Genomic DNA, 23,804 nt, shown 5'->3' on the forward strand with positions numbered 1-23,804 from the left:
TAGAGAGAGAGAGAGTGGGGAGGAGCAGAGGAAGAGGGAGAGGGCCGGGCAACTCTGTGCTGAGGTCCAGCCCCAAGTGGGGCTCAATCCCAGGACCTTGACATCATGACCTGAGCTGAAACCAACAGTCAGCAACTGAGTCATCCAGGCACCCCAGAAAGGTGGGATTTTTATTTCACTGTTCCAGAAAACAAAAAAAGAGGGCCTCCCTTTGATAGAATATCTTTACACTCTACATAAAACTTAGGTTTTTCACACCAGTGGTACCACTGAATAAAAGACAGATCTTTGTCTTTTATTTTGTTTTATTTTCATTAAGCACTTATACCTGTAAGATATGAACAGTTTCAGGATAGAATAAACAATAAAAAAAAGATTTCAAATGAAGTCACTTGACTTTTCACTTGAAATAATTTATAAAATGCTGGTGTGTGCATCTTTTATTTCTGGAAGCCATCAGTTTGATCTCTGTATTTCTGGGTCTGCTTCTGTTCTTTGTTTTGTTTTTTGGGTTCCACATACAAGTGAAATCACATGGCATTTGTCTTTCTCTGCCTTATTTCACTAAGCATAATATGCTCTAGTTCCATTCACATTGTCACGAATAGCAAGATCTCATTTTTTCTTATGGCTGAGTAATGTTCCAATGCATATATACACCACATCTTCATCCATTTACTTGTTGATGAACACTCGCGTTGCTTCCATAGTTTGGTAGCTGTAAACAACGCTGCAATAAACATAGGGGTGTGTGTATATCATTTTGAATAAGTATTTTCAGCATTTGGGAAGCTTTAAAATATTTAAGACTCTATGAAAAATAATTTCACATGGGTATATTAAGCAAACAACTCATTTATAAGTTTGTCATTTATATTTTGCACAAATATTTGATTTAATAGTCATTATAGAAAAAGTGTTTTTTATTGGGCATATACATATTGTTTTCTAGCAATGCTGACAATTTTACATGTTTTAAAGTAATATACTTGTTGATCGAATATTATTCTTCATTATTTGAATGAGCTATTTTCTATATGTGGGTATTTCTAGTTAACAAATTTTCTTCAAACAGTATAAGCTATTAATTCAACAAATATCAAGTGAAATAAAGCTTTTAAAATGGCAAGTCACTACACGATTGTACTTTTAACAAAATCACATAGTTTTCAAGTGATAAGAAAATTCATTCTTAAAAATAATAGGTAATACCTCGTTTTCTGGATCATACAGCTTTACCTTATTTTCCAAGTAGAGTAAGATAAAAAGAATAATAAAAAAAGAATTTGAAAAAAAAAAAGAATTTGAGCAATAAAAGTAAAGAAATAAATGAAAGAAGACTGGAACACAAAGGAGAGGTTGTGAGTAGAAGAATAGAAGAAAAGGAAAAAAATTACTTTTACCAAAGGCTCAGAAATATTATTGGACTATTTATACCTCAATATTACATAGATGATCTGAGGTTAAATTAGAATCAGGAAATAATGCCATATCACCTTTTCTGTGTTCACAAAGATATGACAATTGAAAGAAGATGAAAAACTTCTTTTCTAAACAATAGGTAAAACAAAACTGCCTCTGAAATTGCCAGAGAATAATTCAAAGCATAAGACTTAAATTTAAGATTTTATCTCAACATTGGGATGTTATTTTCCACTCAAAAAAATACATGTTTCGGGGCACCTGGGTGGCTCAGCAGTTGAGCATCTGCCTTTGGCTCAGGTCGTGATCCCAAGGTCCCGGAATCAAGTCCTACATCGGGCTCCTTGTGGGGAGCCTGCTTCTCCATCTGCCTGTGTCTCTGCCTCTCTCTCTCTGTGTCTCCCATGAATAAAAAAAATAAAATCTTTAAAAAAATACCTGTTTGTTCAGTGCAGCAATAAAATATAAAGATAAAAATTATGACAATATTTTAAGCAGATCTTAAAGTCCCTAAATTTAGTCTAAAGAGTCTATATGTATATACATCCAGGGGTGTTGTGGTTCCATCTTCTATTTTATTTTTGTTTCCTTGGAATCCTATAATTATATTTGGTAGTAACTTGAGAGGCAGAGTTAATCCCAAGCAGTTTTTTGTTTGTTCGTTTTTAGCAATGGTAAAGGTATGATTTGTTGATGTGCCATTGTCCCTTGTGTGGTCATTATTACCAGACACAGTATTCTTTCTTTTTCTAAGGAATTAAGACTCTTTTTGGTTTTCCAGGCATTGTCCCAGAGAGCCTTCAAAGTTCAATAAGGGTTCACAACCCAATGGGTTAGATGGGGATCTTCTTAGATGGAAACTCCTTGAGAAATGTAGAGAATAAGGCAGCATGACCAGGTAGAGAGAGCATATATTTTTTTAAGATTTTATTTATTTATTCATGAGAGAGAGAGACAGGCAGAGGGAGAAGCAGGCTCCACGCAGGGAGCCCCATGTAGGATCCCAGGACCCCGGGATCAGGCCCTGGGCCAAAGGCAGGCACTAAACTGCTGAGCCACCCAGGGATCCCTGAGAGACCCTATTAGATGTCACTTTGTAATTTGATGAGCCAGAGGTCGAAGGTCTTAACTTCCTTGACCTACTATTGCTTGTATTGCAAATAACCTTCACAGAACCTTCAGGAGCTTCTTAACTTTCTAGTCAATAAATATTAGCTATTCTTAATATCTTTTTATTAACCAAGCAGCTGTTGAGTCCTAAGGATATAATGGTAAACACAAAGGCATAATTTCTACCCTCATGGAAGAGAAAGAGAAATTAGTTATCCATAGTTTGGCATAAATAAAATCAATTTTTTTACATTTTCAGTCCATTTTTAACTACCATATCCTGGTTAGTATGCTTAATTTCATCATAAATGGATACTTTTGCAGAGTCTCCATTGGTCTTTTGATGTTGAGACCATAGTCTTGTAAAGTAAGCCTCCCCACCTCTTCTTTCTAGGTAACACTAGGTTAGTAGCATATTCTAAGTAACACTCAATATGTTGATTTATGTTAGATTTTAAAAATCTTTGCTGTAGTCCTGAGAAACAAATGCTATTATTTCCTCTTACAGATGAGGAAACTGAGGCATTGAGTGGCATACTGACGTGCCCAAGGTCACAGAGCAAGCATTCTGACCATAGGCCATGTACATATAGGGGAAAGGAAAGGAATCAAACAGCTTCTGTCCATCACAGATAGGTGGTACAAAAAGTTGAACTGATTCAGAAAATGTCATGAGACAGGATTATAATTATTTTATTGTTTATAAGAGTCAAATTTTGGGAATAACCTAAATCTCCAAAAACAAGGGTAAGTAAATAAAAATATAGCCTAACAATAAAACGAAGTAGCATACAGCTATTAGGAATAATTAAGTAGACTTATGCTAAATGACACAAAGAAGCCACATGATATACGGTGGAGAGAAGAAAAAACAGATCACACAGAGCAGCACATAGAATGTTATCCCATCTGTGTAAAACTGCATGTGTGTAGATGCAGAGAGAAATACATGAAAATGCATTTACTAGGGATGATTACATGGAGATGCTGAGAACTCATCTGACATCATGTTTTCATTTGTGTGTTTTTGACATGTGAGCTTATTTTTACTCTAATCATGCATTAATTTTACAAAATTGAGACTATATAATAAATAACACAGAAGAGTGTATATGGTCCTGGCTTTGCATCTAGCTGTTGGTGTGACCTTGGGTAAGTCTCTTGAATTATTTCTCTCTCGGGTCTATCAAGTTGGCTTTAACAATAAGTTTGATAGTCTTACTTTCTAGTGACTATGTCTCATTCATTCAGAAGGCACTTGATTTCTTGAAGAGTCGGACTGGACCACCAGCGTGGACTGAGAAGTACCAAAGACATGTCTCGAAACAACTTTCCCCCTCTTCTACTCTTTCTCCTTTTTCTTCTCTTTAGATTGTTATGTTGACAGTGAACCTTGGATATACAGATAAACAGAATTCATTCATGGTGGCTAAACCAGGACAGGAACATCGTTGTGGTCAGACCCCCACATCTGATGTCTTGGTGGCAGAGCACAGGACTGGAGAGTAAGTTGGAAGGATAAGTAAGTAAGAGCTGCAGGGTTGGACCTGGACTCTCCACACACATGGGACCAACTTTGGCCAGAAATCTTTACAGTTGTTTCGATGATAAAATGGCTACATGAAAAGAGGCTTCGGTGAGTTAGATACAGGAAGTTCTCAGGACCCAGACATATGTCAGAAAAAGCTATTAGAGAATAGTAACCAAATGTAGCTTCTTTGAGTGTTTTATGGGATTCATGAGTAATACCAAATTGTACTACTAAATCTTAAAAAAAAAAAAAAAAAGCCCCAGTAGTCTTGGTATCACCCATTCATTAGTTTATTTAGTCATCAAATGCATATTAAACACCCACTTGTCAGGCACTGTACTAATTGCAAAGATGAATAGTTTCTAGACCTCAGAGTTGGAGGTAAAAGAACTATGAATGTACCGATATTACCATACACTGTGATCCATATAATGATAGTAGACAAAGACTGCTACATCTTTAAGTCCTAGTAAGAGCAGAAAATTAAGTCCTTTGTCTTACCAAAGATTATTTAGCCCTCCCATGTATTAGGAGGATTTCCAGAACCCTATAGGATAGAAGCTTGCCCTGTGCATTATCGTTTACGAGAGAGGTTCTGTAATCTATAATCAGATTCTGTTCATTTGCAAAAAATCTATTACTCACTTTTTCAAAATCCTAAACAATTCCTTAAATCCCAGGTAAAGATCTACAGCTGAAGGTTAAAAAATCCTCAGTTCTCTCCACATATAAACATACAGTGGGACCTGGAAGAAAAATTCAGTCTGGCCGCTGTGCTTCGGTGGCACATGTCCCCCCCGTGTTAGTTTCCTAGGCCTGCCATAGCAAGTTACCACAAACGAGGTGGCTTGAAGCAACAGAACTTTATTCTTCACAGTTCTGGAGGCCAGATGTCTGAAATCAAGGAGTTGGCCGGGTCACACTCCTTCCAGAGGCTACAGGGGACATTCCATTCCCATATTCCAGACATTTTTGCAGAAACCAGAGTTTAGTTGATACCTTCAAGCACATCCGTGAAGGCTCGAAAATAGCCTTATGTGCAACCATTATTCGCTGCCTATAATTAACACCTTTCTAATCCACTGACAAACACCACTAAATATATGACAACCCAAGCCTGATAGTAACTGCAATTTTAAAATGTATTGACTGAGAGCTGTTATACGTTATTTCTCATCACACTCTGAAAACTAATTAAGATTTAGCAGCCTCTCATAATATTAGGTTACGTGCAGTCACATATAGACTTTGAATTTGCTCAAGCATTTCTAGAAGCAAGAAGATATGATCACATAAAGCAGTTATTTTAATAAGGCACTAACAATTAAAGTCATAGCTGAATCCGGGTTGATACTGCCTAAGTCACCCAGTGCGTAGCAGCAATGGACTGTAGAGTTCGTAATATTTTTAGGTCACATCCTTGGCTTATTTAGCCATTCTCATTTGCTAACATAGAACTGTTATTCTTCATTTAACTTTTCCAAGATAGATAATGCTTTGATCTACTGAAAACACAATTACATTTAATCTACTATTACTATTATTATTATTATTATTATTTGTAATTGAGAACCTATTTCCAAGGAAATTCTAAAATGATTTATAGTAATGAAAAATGTTTAAGAAGGAGAATCTTTATCTATTTCAATAAAAAAACAAAAAATAAATAGGAGCCTAGAGACACAGGAGACCTGGGGTAATACTATTATTACAAAGGAGCTATGTCCTTAGTTTTAAGCTTCTTGGGAAAAGGACAACCATCAGTCTATAACCTCTGCACCATCCCCAGCATTGAATGCTGGGAGATGTTGAGCTATTTTTTTCAAGAGTATCCTTCTATTTATTTTTCAAGAGAATCCTTCCTGGCAGGAAGGCAAGGAGAGAATTGTCAAGGAAACACAGCCCAGGCTGTCCCTCTATAGTTTTGCATCTATAAACATACTTCATTTAAATAAGGAGATACTTGAAATCTCTGTATATTTCTTGCAAAACTATAGGTGGACTTGTCCAGTGTTTCCTCAAAGATTTATTCATTTCTTTTTTTCCATAAAGGTCATCAAAATGAAGATATATCCACTGAGACTTAAAACAAAACAAAACAATAAGCTTTTTGTTGCTTCCTGAAGAGGCATTTAAAAATAGTCATCAAAGAGCACCTGGGTGGCTCAGTCAGTAGCGCATCCAACTCTTGGCAGCATTGATTTTTGCCAATGTTAAGTCTGTTCCTTTGGGGAAGAACATCAATCGCAAAACATTGGTTCAATTTTAGGAAAGCTGCATTGTTTTTTTCCTCACCGGGTAAAGTGACTTATTACCAGCAAGCACCGACTGTGGACAAACATAACTGAAGGTTCCCATTAATAACAGTTTGGGGGCACCTGGGTTGGCACAGTTGGTTGTGCATCCGAGTTTTGGTTTTGGTGCAGGTCATGATGTCAGGGTCGTGAGACTGAGCCCGGAGTCCGGCTCAGTGCAGAGTCTGCTTGAGTTTCTCCCTGCCCCTCCCCTCCCCTCACTCTCTCTCTCTCTCACTCTTTCTCTCTCTCAAACAAATAAATGCTAAAAAAAATAAAAGTTATTGAGTTCAGAAAACCACATGCCTTTTAAATAGATGCATAAATGAGATTTTGTTCACTTTGTGGCCATAGATGTGTGAAAAGCATTGCTGATATTGTCATAAAGGTTTCCCAGCCACGCTTCTTCCATTGTGTTCTTTAAATTACCATCCTGCCTTACTAAGGAAGTAGCTCAAAGGAGGGCCATATTATTTTACTTGAAAATTGTGTTTGTATTTATGTAAGCTCTCTTACAGATATTTAATGTTGCAATGTTTCCTGCCTTAAATTGTGGACAGTTTGAGACCTGAAATTCCTGAGTATGATCCCTGAGGAATGCAAGACCCTGAATAGAGCTATACCCGGATAGACACATGAACAAAACAGCTCAAAAAAAAAAAATCCTTTAAAGGGTATTTATTACATCATCCAACACTATAATAATCTATGTTAAGATCCCACTGAAGCCTGAAGACACACAATAGAAAAAAAATTTATAAAATATGTTTCCCAAATGAATTACTTTGGAAAATATTGTCATCTCAATAGTGTTTAGGAAATTTCCAAAATTCTCTTGTACTCTCAGAATATAAAACTATTTTAGATCATTATTTTGGCTATATATGTGAATTTCAGCTATAGAATAATGAGGTGTATTTGAGAAGTTTGCTAATAGAATTAATCTTATTAATTTATACAACTGTATTTAGTCAAATGTACCAATGTTGATTGGTACCCTTATTAATACTCTCTATCATTTAGGTTCATAACTTTAGGTTGGATTATTTTCAAGTAAAGATATTATTAGTTCAGGAAGTTCCAAATAATCATGAGAATCACAGTTTTATTGCATGCATGCCAAAAAAAAAAAAAAAAAAAAAAGATCCTGGTCCTTATATCATCATTGAAACATATCTGGCAAACGTATTGGCAACTGACACATTAGCATCAAAAGTGTGACTAAATTAATTACTAGTATTTCTGTTCCCTTAGGATCATGGACTCTTCATTGGATGCTAAAAGAATATAAAATACTATTTTGGTCATTCCTTAAAATACTTGGTTATGGGGAAAATTGAAGCTTGTTCACCATGAATTCTTTTTACATGAAAATAAAATTTTTCCTGAGTGATTAAACAACATATGTTGGCTGAGTTATTTCCTCTTATGAAAATATTTCATGTCAAGGCCATCAAACACAAATTATTCATTAGTAAAGTTAAGTTATCCTACTCTTCAAAAAATGACATTATCATGTTACTTAGATTTTTCTTGTGATATACATGTCATTACCTCTCACCAGAACACAGAAAAGACTTTTCTGTGGTATTTATTTGACCAGAAAAATCAAGGTTTCTTTCTCGTCTGTTAGAAAATAGCCATATTAATAAGAGTTTACAATTACAGTCTCAAATGGGCACCATATGGACATTTAAATTATGGCATCTATTTTCTTTGGGTGCTTAACAGAATGATATATCATAAGTATAGCGCTTTTACAAAACTATGCAGGCAATCGATGAACGACGTTATTTGTATGTACGATTTTTCATTTAAGCAAAATAACTGGTTATTTATATTCCAGTTTGTACTCGATATAGATTTGATTGTGTGCCATTGTTCATGGGCATTTTGTCATACCTTGATATAATGTTGTTTGGAATCGGTTGTCAAAGAGTTTATAACAACTAATTTTTATCTATCACAGTTCCTACCCAAGGCATAAATTAACAATGAGTTTTAAGACAACAGCCCCTAAAGCTCCCCCTTGAATGTCTTTCAAAAATACAATGGAATTTATGTTGTAATGCAAAAGGCCTGGAAAAAATATATTCATGAAATTTTCATTATAATGTCGGACTCCATTGTTTGGCTGATAACATTTTTAAGGTAACTTGAAAACTCTGTATGTTTTCAGTAATGTCTTTCTTACCTAGTAATTGTTGAAGCTTTTCTGACAAAAATTAAGTCTTTGACTAAGAGACGTTAGTAACTGCTTCTCTCACCCTCTCCTCCCTCCCCCTCTCTATCTCTATGGAACTACTGGTATCTATCAAACAGAATAATAAAAGAAGAAGCTAAGAATGAATTAAGCATAAAATTTTACCCAAAGGGGCTGAAAACAAGGCAAGAAAATTAAGAATCTGCATAAATCGCACGCAATAACATAGTGGGAATAATGGGGTGTGAGTAGAGGAATAAGGGGAAAAATCCATTAAGCAAACCCCAAACAAGAAAATTGAGAAAAATAATAGTGTCAGCCTCTTGCAGATCAATTAAAGAACGGGAACTGAGCCAATGTTTGAGAGGGAAGAATAGTACTATAATTTCTTTTGAAAGCAATGGCAATGGGCCATTTATCATGTTGGTTTTACCTTGGGTTGGTGCCCAGCCTGGACAATTAATAAAATATTCTTGTTACCGCACTGGCAACTTTATCTTGCCACCATTAAACAAAGTGTCACCAACAACTATATGCACAGATCTGATACATATTCTAGGTTCAAATGAAATGAAAAAAAAAATCAATAAAGAAATTCAAAGTAAAGAAACAAATCAGCAAAGGAGACCAATATCTGCTCTTTCTTGCGGTAACCATGTTGAGTAGAAGCACACATCAACCTGAATAATTTTATGATGAGGCTCATGTTTATACTGAAATATCCACGTGATGTCAGAGAATTTGACTGAGTCAGCAAGATAGATTATTTACAGGATTCCAAGCAACTGGATATTTGGAGGTCCATATCCATTAGTCCTCATAAACACCCAGGTATAATAACCTTATGTAAATGTGTTTCCAAATGTATAGCGCATGCTGTCTTTCCCCCAATAACATTTCTAAATTAGAATCTTCATTTGATATTGTCTCTACTTCTCTAAGTATTCGGAAAGGCAACTGACCACAAATACATTAGATTCTTTAAGCTACAAAGGAATTCCCCAGTGCTTTCACTGTTCTATGGTTTTATTCCAATTTATTTATTTACCTCCCAAAGAGTTTTTATGAATAGTGACATTGTCATTATAAACAATGTATTTTATAATAAAATTCAGATAATTAAAAGATTTAATATATTATTTGATGCAATAAATTTTCTTTCTTTTTCTGGTTGTAAGAGTGCTGTAGTTGCTTATTTCTGAAAATTCTTATTTCTGAAAATACAATGTTAGCCACAACTAGGCCAATTTAATGTCTTTCAAAATTAGGATCTTATCCAAGTACAATAAATCACTCATTATTTTAATCATGCTATATAAACATTAGAGAAATGTTGAAAATTCGACTGCTGTCTTTCAGAGCTCTTTTGGTTACCAAAAATAAATACCAAAAATAAATACACTGAATGGAGTCTAAACAATATGATTGAAGAATCCTGATAAAGACACATTTATTTTCATTATCCTAAATCTTACAGTTTTCATATAGCATGACAGTTCACCAAAAACTAAAGATTTGGTGAGTGTGTTGAATTTTAGTGAAAATATTATTTCTTTTCTATATTGTTTTGTATTAGAAAATAAAAAACTTTAAGATGTTAACTCTACAAATAATACCTTGTGTTGTTTTTATTTCCTGATAGAAAATTTAGATACACTCCCCTGTTATATATGGAATTTTTATAATGATGGAAAAAATGTTTTGTTTGATTATCAAACTTACCATTTATACCTGTGAATGTGCATATCTGGTATGAAAATGAGAATAAAAAATCTTGAAGGTTTTAGTTTATTGACATAACAGATTAGACTATTCTTTGGAGATTTAATTATGTCAAAAGCACAAGAAACACCACACATCCCCATATACAGAAAATACCTGAGGCAATAATTAACCACTGAGGTGTAGCTTGATTATTTAATAATTTGATAAAGTATATTTCTATTACGATAGCTTAGATAGTACATAAAGTATGGTCTGCCCAGGTGGTGTGTTTTACTTATACACCAATATGGCACTATCATTTCAAAGTAAATTTTTAAGATAAAAGTTATTTAAAAATCTATAGCTTGCATCAAGGGTTTGAAGACAGGCTGCCAGTTTTCTAAAACTTGCCTCTCTGCCTACTGTAACTCTGGTAGCTTTACTATCACTTGCATTAAACAGCTTAAGTAAAATATTCACAGAAAGATAAATATCACATGATTTCACTTATATTTGTAATCTACAAAACAAAACAAAGGACCAAACAAAACAAATGAACAAACAAATAAAACCACAGAAACACACTCATAAATACAGTGAGCTGGTGGTTGCTGGAGAGGGAGCTGGGGAAGGAGGGTGGTGGTGGGAATGAATGAAACACATGAAGGAGATTAAGAGGAACTAACTTCCAGTTAAAAAAATAAATAAGTCACGGAGATGAAAAGCATAGTATAGGGAATATAGTTAATGGTATTGTGATTATGTTGTATGGTGACAGATGATGAGCATTGAGTAATGTATTAAATTGCCCCATCACTACGTTGTATACCTGAAACTAATATAACATTGTATGTCAAGTATCCTTCAATTAAAAAAAAGGGGGTAATGAGACTGTGCATGAAAGTAACATTCTTAATAATGTGAAATGATAGCAAATCCTCAGAATAGTGGAGGGTGTTTTTTTTGGCTCCTTTATTTTGCATGATTATTTTATGCACTGTTTATTTTAACCAGAGGTTTTTAATTGTTATTGGAATTGTCTGGAATCATGAAAACACCTTTGATGATTTAAATAGGTAAATTCCTATATACCATTGGACCAACAGTAGTTCTTTTAGCAATTGTGTGATGAAACAAAGGACATTTCCTTTATTTACAAAAGCTATGTTTTAATCCACAGATTATTGTTCCTTCCAAGATATTAGGTACAAATATTCAGCTTATCCTCATAAAATATTCCCACTGAAATTAGGTGGGGTTCTGATTGGTTTAACGCTGAAGAGTTGTGGCTCACTGTAATACAGGCATTTGAAAAATTATGTGAAATAATTGAAATTGGAATGGGACACACCCATAATGCTCACTAGAAAACAATATAATTAAAACCACACTGGTATATCATATGACCTTGACCTAAATGGAATCAGTCTTGGACGATGCAGCAAGGCCTGTTTATCTTTGCTTTTTAATATTTTTGCTCATCTTTTTTCAGTACTGAGAAGAAAAGCAAATGGCTTATTTTTGTTGGAAAACATCCAAACATCTGTATGTGGGTTTTTATTCTCTCCTAACCATCCAGCCAAAGCATAGGTCATTTCCTTCTCATGTATGTAGAACTCTGTATACAGACTCTACAAAGTGGAGCAGACCATCCCTGAATTTCGAGTATGGGCATATGACTTAATAAAAAAAGATCATTCCCAAACATTGTATATTTCAGTTTCAACTATTCTCCCATAGTTTCTAATGTTTAATGATTATGTATTTTTAATCTAAAATATATATCTTGTATCTGATATTAATAAAGATAATTCATTTGCTCTTATTAAATGCCTCTCTTCCTTCTCATGCCATCCAGTCTGTCCTAAACCACAAGAGGTTCTTATGTACATACGTGTTGATACCCCAGCCTGCATACACAAGTTCTAGCCAAATCCCAGTAAATAGCTACCCTATGGCCCACCCTCCAGCCTAAAGGTGCTTCCACTCTAGAGTCTGATCTGCCCTCAGAGTGTGGATCTAGTGAAGAAGACTACAAGATCTCTGGAAGTGAGTCTAGCACCTGTGCTGGAGTCCCTAGGTATGGTTCAGAAATGGTTCAGAAATGGTGACAGGAGGCTAGAGGCTCTGGATGAGCAGGTTTCCTTGGTCTATCAGTTTTCTCATTCCATGTGAAGTGGTACCTGGAGGAGGAGCAAAGGAGACACTTCTAAAGTATGGAGGCCCAGGGTAGGGGTACTAACACCTGAAATATAGACATTCTGGAAATGAGAGTTTCAGACAAAGATGGCAAGCCATGTTGGCCCTTTAGAGCTTGAGCAGAGGCAGTTGTAGCAAGAGGTAGAGTGAGCCAGAGGTTGTGCACTCAGCAGGTACCTAAAGTGAGCGAGACCAGACACTTGTATTTTATAAGTTGGATCCCTTACATTTCATATATTCTCTGTGTTTTTTCTTTGAGGCATTTGTTCTCCTTTGTATTTACCAATATGTTGTATATCTTCAACCTATGGTAGCTTTGCTATAGAGCATGCTAATCTATACTTGGTTCATTTAGAGCCTTTAGAGGAGATAGCGTCTACACATGTAAGCAAAGCATAAGAGGAGTAATCAAAAGAAGGGGGAAATTTAGGGAAAAAAATGTAACTAAAGAGAGCAAGGCTCAGATCACTCAAACTTTGTACAAATGTAACCTTGAAAATACTGAGTTTTATTTAAAGAGACAATTTCACTTCTCTCACTTAACTTTTATTTTTTCTTATCACTAGATTAGTCTGTCTAAATTAGTGATACAGCATATGATTTCCTAGTTTAAAAGCTACACATGACTCCCTGTTTACCCACTATCTCATATCTAAAGTTCTATTCACTCATTTAATATTCATTGATCATCTACTATGTATGTATCAATCCCTATGTCCTAGGCATGGGGTACATAATGACAAACAGAAGAAACATGATCTTGGGCAGCCGGGGTGGCACAGCGGTTTAGCGCTGCCTTCAGCCCAGGTCCTGATCCTGGAGACCCAGAATCCAGTCCCACATCAGGCTCCCTGCATGGAGCCTGCTTCTCCCTCTGCCTGTGTCTGTGCCTCTCTCTCTCTCTCTCTCTCTCTCTCTGTGTCTCTCATGAATAAATAAATAAAATCTTAAAAAAAAAAAAAGAAATGTGATCTTAAACCCCACTCAGAATGGGGGAGAGATGATAAGCCCTAAAGGAAAGAGAATAAAGCATGGGGGGCAATGCAGTGAAGGAAGGAGACTACTTCAGATTAAAAGGTCACAGAAGATTACATTGAAGTACCCAAGAAGAGAAGGACTCAGACATTCACAAAGGAAGAAAAAGAATGTTCCAGCAAAACGGGGTGGGCAGCATGTGCAAAGGCCTTGAAGTAGCATTATTTGCCTTTTACTGAATTGAAAGAAGGGCAGTATACCCACAGTGGAGCAAGGAAGAGAGAATGGTTTTGGAACATTAAAGAGGAACCGTGTCAAGCAGCAATATTCAGGAGTTTGATTTTTTTTCTTTCCTTACAGAAGATTGCCACTGAAGAATGTTATAGAAGACACTGGCATAACTGATTTTATGTTTTACAAAACTTAGGTCGGCTGTTTTGTGAAGAGTGAACTGGGATGGGTCAAGAGTTGGTCCTGAGATACGACGAGAGGCTGCAGTGGTCTAGTGAGAAGCCACAGAGTTTAGTTTTTGTTCACAGTAGAAATAGCGTTGGGCAAATTTGCACCTGGTCAGAATCTGACCAGTGAGGTGGAATTTCTCCAGAAAGTCACATTTCATGGATGCAAACCTGGAAAAAGTGAATGGGATTTTTCTGGAAAGATGACAAAGGCAATGAAAATATTTACTGGACAATGGTCACAAAAATAGTCTATGGAATCTAAGTTGGAGAAGAAGGTCTGATAAGAGAGAGCTTACCAGATGGAAGGAGTATGATGGAGTGAATAAATTTGAAATTTAAAGTTTACAGTGTTAATAGAAATCTATTAGGTTTTTACTTTTGTTTTGTTTGCAAACCAAGAAACTAACACTGACTCCCTTAAAACATTAAATAAAACCCTTCTGATCAAGCCCTGGAAAATGCAAGGCAGACACTCATGGAAAGTCCTAGGTGGATAAGATGACTCATTGAAACCACCATTCACCCCTGTTTATCTTTGATGATTTATATTTTCCAAATTTCCAAAAGAAAGAATTTTTGGATGACTTTAAAGTCTATTTATATAGTTGTACTCGTTGACCATCCGTCTACATTCAGAAGACAGGGCTGATACACTAATTCTACAATGAGGGAAATAACCATTACCTACTAAAGCCCTACCAGTGTGAGCAGGAAAGTTGGAAAGTACAGGAAGTTGTGGTCAAAGAGTAGAATATTAGAAAGTGTGATTTCAGAAACAGTGCCATTTCTGGTGACAACAAGGACTGATGAGGGGTGGTGCCTGAGGACCGCAGGAACAGTCCGAGTCAAGGAATCAAAGTCACTAATGACATATTGAACAAAGAGAGAAGAAAGAGTGTTTCTGGTCTGAGGTATGGGAAGAAGTGAAGCAGCCATAATCAAAATAAAGATTATGTACTATATAGAAGATGATTGGGGGCATGAAAAGAATGGACCGGGAATCACATGGGTAAACATATTAAACAAGGAGCAATGCATTAAATGGAGCAATGGGGACAAAGAAGGGAAGATGAGATGCACACCACCGGCTCAACCTTGCATGGCTCCAGTGACCTACTGCTCCCTGTATCCCTTCAGGTCTCTGCACTATCCCTCGTAGATCTCCTACACCCTCTTATACCTTAGTTGCAAGTTCTTGGATATATGAACCCTTCTCAAATTATTCCAATTTGAGTCTATTATTGATTTTCCCTTAGGACCCTAAAGGATGTGTTGGCTAATCCGAAACTTCTTGTCTCATTTTTTTCCTATGTATTATGATTAGTAATAATGATCAAATTTTGAGTAATCACTAATAACCCACCATTATATATATATAATAATAGATATGATATTAATTAATATTTTAACAATTCTGTGAAGTGGGTTGTGCTATCTCCATATTACAGGTGAGAAAACTAAGATTCAGAGATGTTGTTAGTCAGTTGCAGAGCCAGTTGGTTCCAACATTTTTAATCTTTCTTTCTTTCTTTCTTTCTTCTTTCTTTCTTTCTTTCTTTCTTTCTTTCTTTCTTTCTTTCTTTCTTTCTTTTTTCTTTCTTTCTTTCTTTCTTTCTTTCTTTCTTTCTTTCTTTCTTTCTTTCTTTCTTTCTTTCTTCTTTCTTTCTTTTTCTTTCTTTCTTTCTTTTTTCTTTCTTTCTTTCTTTCTTTCTTTCTTTCTTTCTTTCTTTCTTTCTTTCTTTTTTCTTCTTTCTTTTTCTCTCTTTCTTTTTAAAGAGGGAAGGATGGGCAAGGGAAGGGCAGAGGGAGAGGAAGAGAGAGAATCTTCAGCAAACTTCACGTCTAGCAGGGAACCTAATGTGGAGCTCAGTCTCACAACCCTGAGATCATGACCTGAGCCAAAATCAAGTCTGACACCACTGATTGAGCCATGCAGGCATCTCCAGTATTTATGATCTTAAATACCAGGATCCCTCTTTGTGACTCCCACAAGAGGGATACTAAGATGGGTAAGCCTTTTCTCTCCACTTACAGCAGCATCTACACACACACACACACACACACACACACCACACACCCATGACTTGTGATAAAGGCAATGGATCATGAATTTCTTGGACAGACATAAATGCGATGGGAGTTTTAAAAAGTTTATGTTCACTGGGCACCCGGGTGGCTCTGTTGGTTGATTCCACTCAGGTCATGATCTCAGGGTCATGAAATCGAACCCCATGTCAGGCTCTGTTCTGGGTGTGGAACCTACTTATGATTCTTTTTCTTCCTCTCTTTCTGTCCCTTCTTCCCTCCTCAAAAAAAAAAAAAAAAGTTTATGTTCACTACAGTCTGAGGAAGACAAAAGAAGAAATTGTAAAGACTCTAAAGAAAGGGTGTTATTGCCTTGATCTGCATACAGGATGATTTGCATTCTTTGTATATGTAAATTACTAAAATTTTCAAAACATTTAGTTTTAGAGACTGCATATGACTGTTCTTCAAACAATAAACTGAATAGTTGGCATTGGAGAAATACACTTGAAAATCTCCCTGAAGCCCATCAAAGTGGGTCATAACTAAACTGAGGAGTTAGTTGGATGGAAACAACATTTATTTGAGTAGGTGTATGTGGTGGGGAATTTAGGCCACTCTCTGCACCCAGACAGCCATCAAGTGAAAAACAGCTCAGTAAATCCAAAGCATGAAGATCAAAGGTGTTGTAATCACATTCTCTTTCCATTTCACCTTACTTCCTGTGCATGCTTATTACTTTATGCTGTTTATTCAGCCCCTTTACCTATTCCCTCTGGTTCTGAGGTCAACAGAATGGCATTTCCCCTTTAGAGCTTTCCTACCTCACACCCTGTAATTGGTTGGTGGAATTAGAGAAGTCGTGGTTATGGGAACAGAAGAGTCTCCCTTCAGTAAAAATGGAGGATTGTCATGGTGGGATTTACTCTCCCCCATACAAACACTATGCAGACTCATAGGGTTGTTGTTCTTTCTTTCTTTCTTTCTTTCTTTCTTTCTTTCTTTCTTTCTTTCTTTCTTTCTTTCTTTCTTTCTTTCTTTCTTTCTTTCTTTCTTTCTTTCTTTCTTTCTTTCTTCTTTCATTTTTTTTAATTGAGATGTTTGCTATTAAATTAGGCTGGCTAACAACCATTAGACAGGGATATTTACAACTTGGAGGAATTCCAGACACAATCAATTCAGACACTTTTGTTTAAATAAATAAATAAATTCCTTAGACATCATTTACAATTCACAGGACAGTTGTTTTCACATAGGGAAAGTTGTTATCTGCCAAAATTATATCAAAGATAGCACACAATATCTGACAGAACAGAAAATTAGAGAAGAAATGTTCTTTGAGTTTGGAATCTTCATTTTATTTTTAAAAATGCAAGTATGTGTTTGTAAAATACTTTATCTATGATTTGGCATTTCTGTTGTCAATAATTTATAGAAAGTGAGAACAGCGGTTGGCTTATTTATTTCAGAGAAAGTTTTGAATCTTTTCTGAAACAACAGAACTTAAAAACTAAATTGAGAATCTTACCATTCCCAAAGTTCATATCTTCGGAGCAGAAGCCCAGCCAATCTTAAACTATTAAGATTACCCAGGCCAGGTTATCTTAATAGTAACTCTTGGTGCACCTGGGTGGCTCCATGGTTGAGTTTCTGCCTTCAGCCCAGGTCATGACCCCGGGGTCCTGGGATCGAGTCCCACATTGGGCTCTCCACAGGGAACCTGATTCTCCCTCTGCCTGTGTCTTGGCCTCTCTGTGTGTCTCTCATGAATAATAATAATAAAAAAAGTGACTCTTAACCACTGATGACAAGGGAACTTTTTCATTCAATGCCATCAAAAACAGTTGAAATTAAGGAAAAGGAAAATGAAGGAGGTGGGTCGGGTGGAGGGAAGCCACTGTTTTAATCTAATCCACATTAAATCAGACACTGATTTAAAAAATGTTTTAATATTCATATAAATTGGATAGTTCATATTGGCTTTTTTGGGGGGGTCGTATGTTGGAATTTTAGAGATTTTTGTTACTTCTCCTAGTTGTTATGATGTTGCACGATGGAAATAGGAATTCTATGGGTTTGTGATGTGTGTTTGCAAGCCTGTGTATGCCGCGCAGGTGAGAGAAGGAGGGAGAGAGGGAGGAAGGGAGAGAGGGAGGGCAGGTGTGGTGAGTCTTTCTTATTCCTCCACCATGGGGCCAAGAAGCTTTGATGGTTGCCAGACCCAGAAGTTTCTCAGAATCCTCCTCAAAGTAATGGGCTACAAGTAACCATCAATTGATTGGAGCTTGTGTGCAAGGTGAAACCAAGCCACTACTCCGGGCCAGACTGAACGTTAACATCTGAATCTGTGAGTCCAAAATGTGTGGTACATGGTCTGCATTTTTCTGTAGAGCAGAAAAATAATCAAAAAGTGACAGAAAAAAGGTCTCAAATTATAGCTCTTTATGAGTAATTTTGAATTAAACCTATCCTAAACCAACTGATTTCTCAAGTTCCACTATGCATCAACATCACCTGGGAAGATTTTTTAAACTGGCAATGCTCAGGCTCGATCCTCAGGGATTCTAATTCAGTTGTTATGGGGTGAGAACTAAATCTTACTTTTTTAAAAACACCTCTAATGGATCTACAGACAGCGTGGATAACCACTGAACTGTTAGAAACAAAACAGTAGCACCGAACACCACTCCTCTCAGAAGAGCACAATCAACAACAGCAGCAGCAGAGAGAGAGAGAGACAAAGAGAGAGAGAGAGAGGGAGGCCAGTGTAATTTGCTGCAGTAAGGGTCCATGTAGGAGGCAAGAATTTTGTCGGGCTTTGAAGACTAAGCAGGATCTGAATAAATTTTGAGGAGAAAAGAGAAAAAAATTCAGATTGGGGAAGCAGGATAAGTAAAAAGCACAGAAGTACTAAACACTCGCATGAGGAGAGAAGATGCAGGTGGCTCTGTCATGTTGGGGTGTTGGGAAATTAGATGGCCCAAGTGTAGGGAGCTGTTGAAATTGGTCAGCTTTTGAGTGGTGGTTAAACTGTTCTACACACCCACAACGCCAGCGCTACAAAAGTATTCAATCTCAATATTAGTGACTGAATAAATAATCACTTTCCTACTTTTAAAAACAAAATAATTCAAGTTTTTTTGACCTACCCAGCAAGGTAGAGAAATGCATAGTCAAGTAGGAAGAGCTGGTAACTGTAAAGTTTCTGCCCTTTCTTCTTGTTTAGAGTCCAGAAAGAGCTGCCTGAAAATGTTTTCTTATAAAATCAATGTAAGAATTCCACAACCCACGGAAAATAATTTAACTTAGCATTAATGTTAGAGGAAATGCATATCCTAAGGGTCACTTTTCTATCACAGTAGAACCCATTGGGACAGATGATGAAGTGGTTTTATACCTCATGTCATCATAAAATGCCCCAAATAGAGCTTTGTAGAAGTTGGGTACGGTAGTCTCCCCCTACCTGAGGTTTCGATTTTCATGGTTTTAGTTACCAGCAGCCAACTTTGATCTCGAAGCAGATGATCCTCTTTCTGATACATGGTCAGCAGGAGCCTAAACGCTAAGTCACGATACCTGTGCCATTCATCTCACTTCATATCATCACACACATTTTATATTTCATCATCACAAGAAGAAGCAGGGTCAGTACAGTACAATATGATATTTTGAGAGAGACCACATAATTTATATTAAGTATTTTGTTACAATTGTTCTAATTTAGTGATTATTATTGTTAATCTCTTACTGTGCGTATTTATAAGTTAAACTTTATCACAGCTAGTTATATGTAGAGGAAAAAAGATAGGATGTATATGGCTTGGTAGTATAGTTTTGGCATCTATGGGGGTCTTAGAACGTATCCCCCATAGATAAGGGGGGATTACTGTATTCAGTGCATTTCTGAAATTAGGAAACACAAATTTATGGTCCTCCTTTTTTGTTTTTCTATTATTTCCCTTTTGTTTTCTTGCATTTGGGTTCTTACAGTCTTTCTCCTAATTAAGATCTTTTTGTTTTCTTCAAATTTTCCCAGCACAACACACCCACACAGCAAGCCTCTTAGTTCAGGATGCATTTCTAAAGTTATACATAAGAAAATGGGAGCCGTAAATAACTTGAGAACAAATTCACTTAACATGAGGGAAAGTTTAATAGATATAACTAGACCATGAAGAAAGAGCTTTGCATTCAATTTCTTTGCTATTTAACTTTGAGTTTTGTAAGCAGCTAAAAATAACCCAAACACACCTGTGCTATTAAGTGATTCTTTATTGCTATGGACTTTAAGCTATACCATGTTTCCACTTACGTGTTGATAGCTAAGTAGTTGCTTTATTTATCTGGTGCCTTTGAATGGTTTCGAGTTAGTACGATTTTTCCATGATTAGCAAAAATATTAACACGAGTAACTTATGAAATGTGAAACTCTTCCTTTGGTTCTGTCAATGATAAGTGACTGTTTTTAGTCATGGCCTTTCTGCTTCACTGGTAAACAAAACGAAATTGCATTAGGTAACAAAAACTGAAAATAATAATAATAATACTTCACCAAATAATCGCTATGCATAATCTTAGAGAAATGATTTGTTAAGCATTTTTCTCCCTTTTATCAATAAGCTGACCATCAGATATTTTCCCACAGTCTATGAAAATTCCTAAAAATCTCTATGTCAGTGAGTGTCTTCAATTATGTATTTTCAAAAATCACATGCCTAGAAACCATAGGCAGAGAGGACATCAAAAGTTTTACCTTAGATGGGGAGCAGGACCAGGAGAGACTCCAGGAGCTAATGTCAGGTTTGAGTCTCTCTTAAAGGAGGCACATTTGAAAGATGGGTTTGTTAGCATTGCCTGGTGAATAGATGCACTTATATCAGAGCCTCCTCAGTGTTACACTAAGCTGAAATTTTCTACTTCTCATCTAGACTTCCCTTATATTTTGTTTTTAATTCATCCCATAATCCTACTGTCTTTTATAGCAAAATTTTATTTTATTATATATTGCCTTCTAGTCTTAAAATGAATAAAATCTTTTCTAGAAATATGTAGTACGTGTATATTTGAATATATTGTACACACAAAATCTTGTCTTCCCTTGTGTACTTAAGAAAAGTTTTAGCATCATAGCCATATTGCAAAGAGGCTTAGAATGTCCAGTCCAACAATCCATCTGATGGTAGAATCCTCTCCTACTACATTCATAGAGGCATTGTCTAGGTCGGCTTTGGATGTTCACAGTGGTGCTTCACCCTCATTAGAAGTCTTTGGATAACTCTAACTGTATTTGACATTTCTCCCTTACCTCATGCTGTACTTTCTGCTTATGGTTCTTTCTTTAGTCTTTGACAACATATAGATGTCATCTAATGTGTCTTTCACATGCTGGTGCACATACCAGTTCTATTTCTTGCAGTAATTCCTTAAATGACATAGTTTCCAAGTCAATCTTTCATCAAACAACTTTCTCAAGAGTATTACACTGAAGGGATTACATTTCCAATTATAGAAAAATGCATCTATTACTAGATGCAGGTATTAGAGGATGAGGTAAGCATGCAAGTAAGGTCAAGCATTAGCTGGACTGTTTTGTTTTATTTGGTCTTATCTCATTCCTGTTGACCTGTATCAAAGTGTATCATTGAATAAAATCATGTGGTTGCCAGCCAACTGGACAGACACTGTTCATTGTTCATCACTACTAGTTATGTTCACCACAACTATAGTTTATCCTTACCAGGTGAATTTCTTTTTTTTTTTAATTTTTATTTATTTATGATAGTCACACAGAGAGAGAGAGAGAGAGAGAGAGGCAGAGACATAAGCAGAGGGAGAAGCAGGCTCCATGCACCGGGAGCCCGACGTGGGATTCGATCCCGGGTCTCCAGGATCGCGTCCTGGGCCAAAGGCAGGCGCTAAACCGCTGCACCACCCAGGGATCCCACCAGGTGAATTTCTGATGTGTTCAGATATCTAGCCTTAGGAACGGTGTCTTTATCTCAAGCCTAAGGTTAGATTCTAAATCCGTGTTAATTATGATTAATTAGTTTTCCTTGCCAGAATTGATTAAATGGATGGACATGTGACCCAGTTATAGTCCATCAGATGTGTGGGAACAGGAAGATAGGTTTCTGAAATATATTTCCTACCAAGAAAAAGAGAACACAAAAAGGGACAGCTTCCCTTCTGCTGGACATTATCTGACCTACCTGTGATACCTGGAAATAAGGCAACTTACTTGTAAGCATGAGGTGAAGTAGCCACAGGTCAGACAGACACACAGAAGATGACAAAGGAGGATTTTTTTTGTTGTTTATTTTAAAATTTATCAGAGTAAATTTAAATGCAGTGAAAATAGAGATAAAAAAAAAAACTATGAATTTTGACCAATTCATGTAACAATCCCCATAGTCAAGATACAGAATAGTTGTATCACCCCTGAGAGTTCTCATGCATCTTTGTACTTAATCACCTTCCTCCACTTCTGGCCCTTGGTAACTAGTGATTTCTTCTCTGTCATAGCTTTGTCTTTCCCAGAACGTCATATAAATGGAATCATGCAGTATATAGCCTTTGACTCTGGCTTTTTTCACTTAGCATAATGGATTTGAGATTCATCTATATTATTACATAAACAGTAGCTTATTTCTTTTTTTTCTTTTTTTTTTTTTTTTTTTTTTGAGTGTACTCCATGGTATGCATGTGCCATGGGAACACTGGTTCTTGATGAATTTCAGCCCCAGAATTAACCAGATGGAAAGTCATCCTACTCTAAGACTTATTGAGAGGTGGAATAATTTTTTTCCTTTTCAGCTATTTTGGTGTTTGTTGTCTAACTCGTTCCAGCTAATATATCAGATTGATCCATCCTACTATTAATGACAGCAAACATCAGGTTCAAATGGTAGATGATATATTTATTCCTGCAAGGCATTCCACCCAAAGCATTCACTTAAACTCTATCTTGTTGGATTGGGTACACCATATTGGCTGTCAAGCTATATTTTTGCCTCAATTTTGCCATTTAGTATGTGTGCTGTTCTGTTTTATTTGTGTTGTTACAAATCGGGTGACAGCTAATCAAACACAATGATATAACAAAGATTATATATGTTGAAATCTGCTCATATTTACTTTTATTATATTTTTCCTTCCATATTTATATAATTTATCTAACTTTCCCAATAGGGATCAACATGTTATTCCAATTGTTTCTAGATTTCCTCTAAATCATTTTTCTATTTGAAATATTTGTCTTTAATAATGTGGAAAACTGATCTAATTAATTCTTATCTATACTGAACTCAATTATTTTAGCAAAATGTATTAATCATGGCACCTTTCTAGAAAAGAGTCATATTAATCTAGAAACATAATAGGTAACATTTATTCAGTAAGTATAAAGTTGTTTACACTTTCCTAAATATTTTACTTATATCCTCTCATTTATTCTTCACAGCAATTATCTCAACTTTACAAATGAAATAACTAAGCTTAAATCTTATGCCACCTACAGTAACATATCCTAAATTAAATTTTCTATACCTAAATTTGTAAAATGTCATAAAAAATAATGTGCAGGAATGTGCTCCCTTTTTGAAGTGTATTTCTTTTGGCTGGCAGGGTAGTTTCATTTTATTTCATTAATTTCTCCATACTGTTAAAAATAAATATGCCAGTCTTCTACATTAAAACCCAATGGCTGCATTCAATGTAAATGCATCCATATGGTTCCTAATCTCCGTTTTATATTTTGAAAATTGCTGTAGCTAAAAACAGTAGTAGCAACTACATAACCTATTGCCATACATAGGGACCCCATGGAGCCTGGTAACATCCTTCAATAAGCATGTATCCCTTATCACTCACCTGATATGCAG

The 23,804-nt window shown here is 36.0% G+C and overlaps 1 long non-coding RNA gene across 1 annotated transcript in view; it reads right to left on the reverse strand.

Moving 5' to 3' along the window:
* Positions 1 to 298: 298 nt before the first annotated feature.
* The window catches only part of LOC140636211 (uncharacterized), a 29,088-nt gene continuing 5,582 nt past the window's right edge, over positions 299 to 23,804 (reverse strand). Inside the window, exons 2-3 of the long non-coding RNA XR_012033511.1 lie at positions 3,755 to 3,924; positions 299 to 730 (exon numbers count right to left, since the gene is read on the reverse strand). This is a non-coding gene — a long non-coding RNA (uncharacterized lncRNA). The remainder of the gene's footprint in view (positions 731 to 3,754; positions 3,925 to 23,804) is intronic.

This window comes from Canis lupus, chromosome 7, assembly GCF_048164855.1.
Source record: "Canis lupus baileyi chromosome 7, mCanLup2.hap1, whole genome shotgun sequence".
In the NCBI taxonomy this organism is placed as follows: domain Eukaryota; kingdom Metazoa; phylum Chordata; class Mammalia; order Carnivora; family Canidae; genus Canis; species Canis lupus.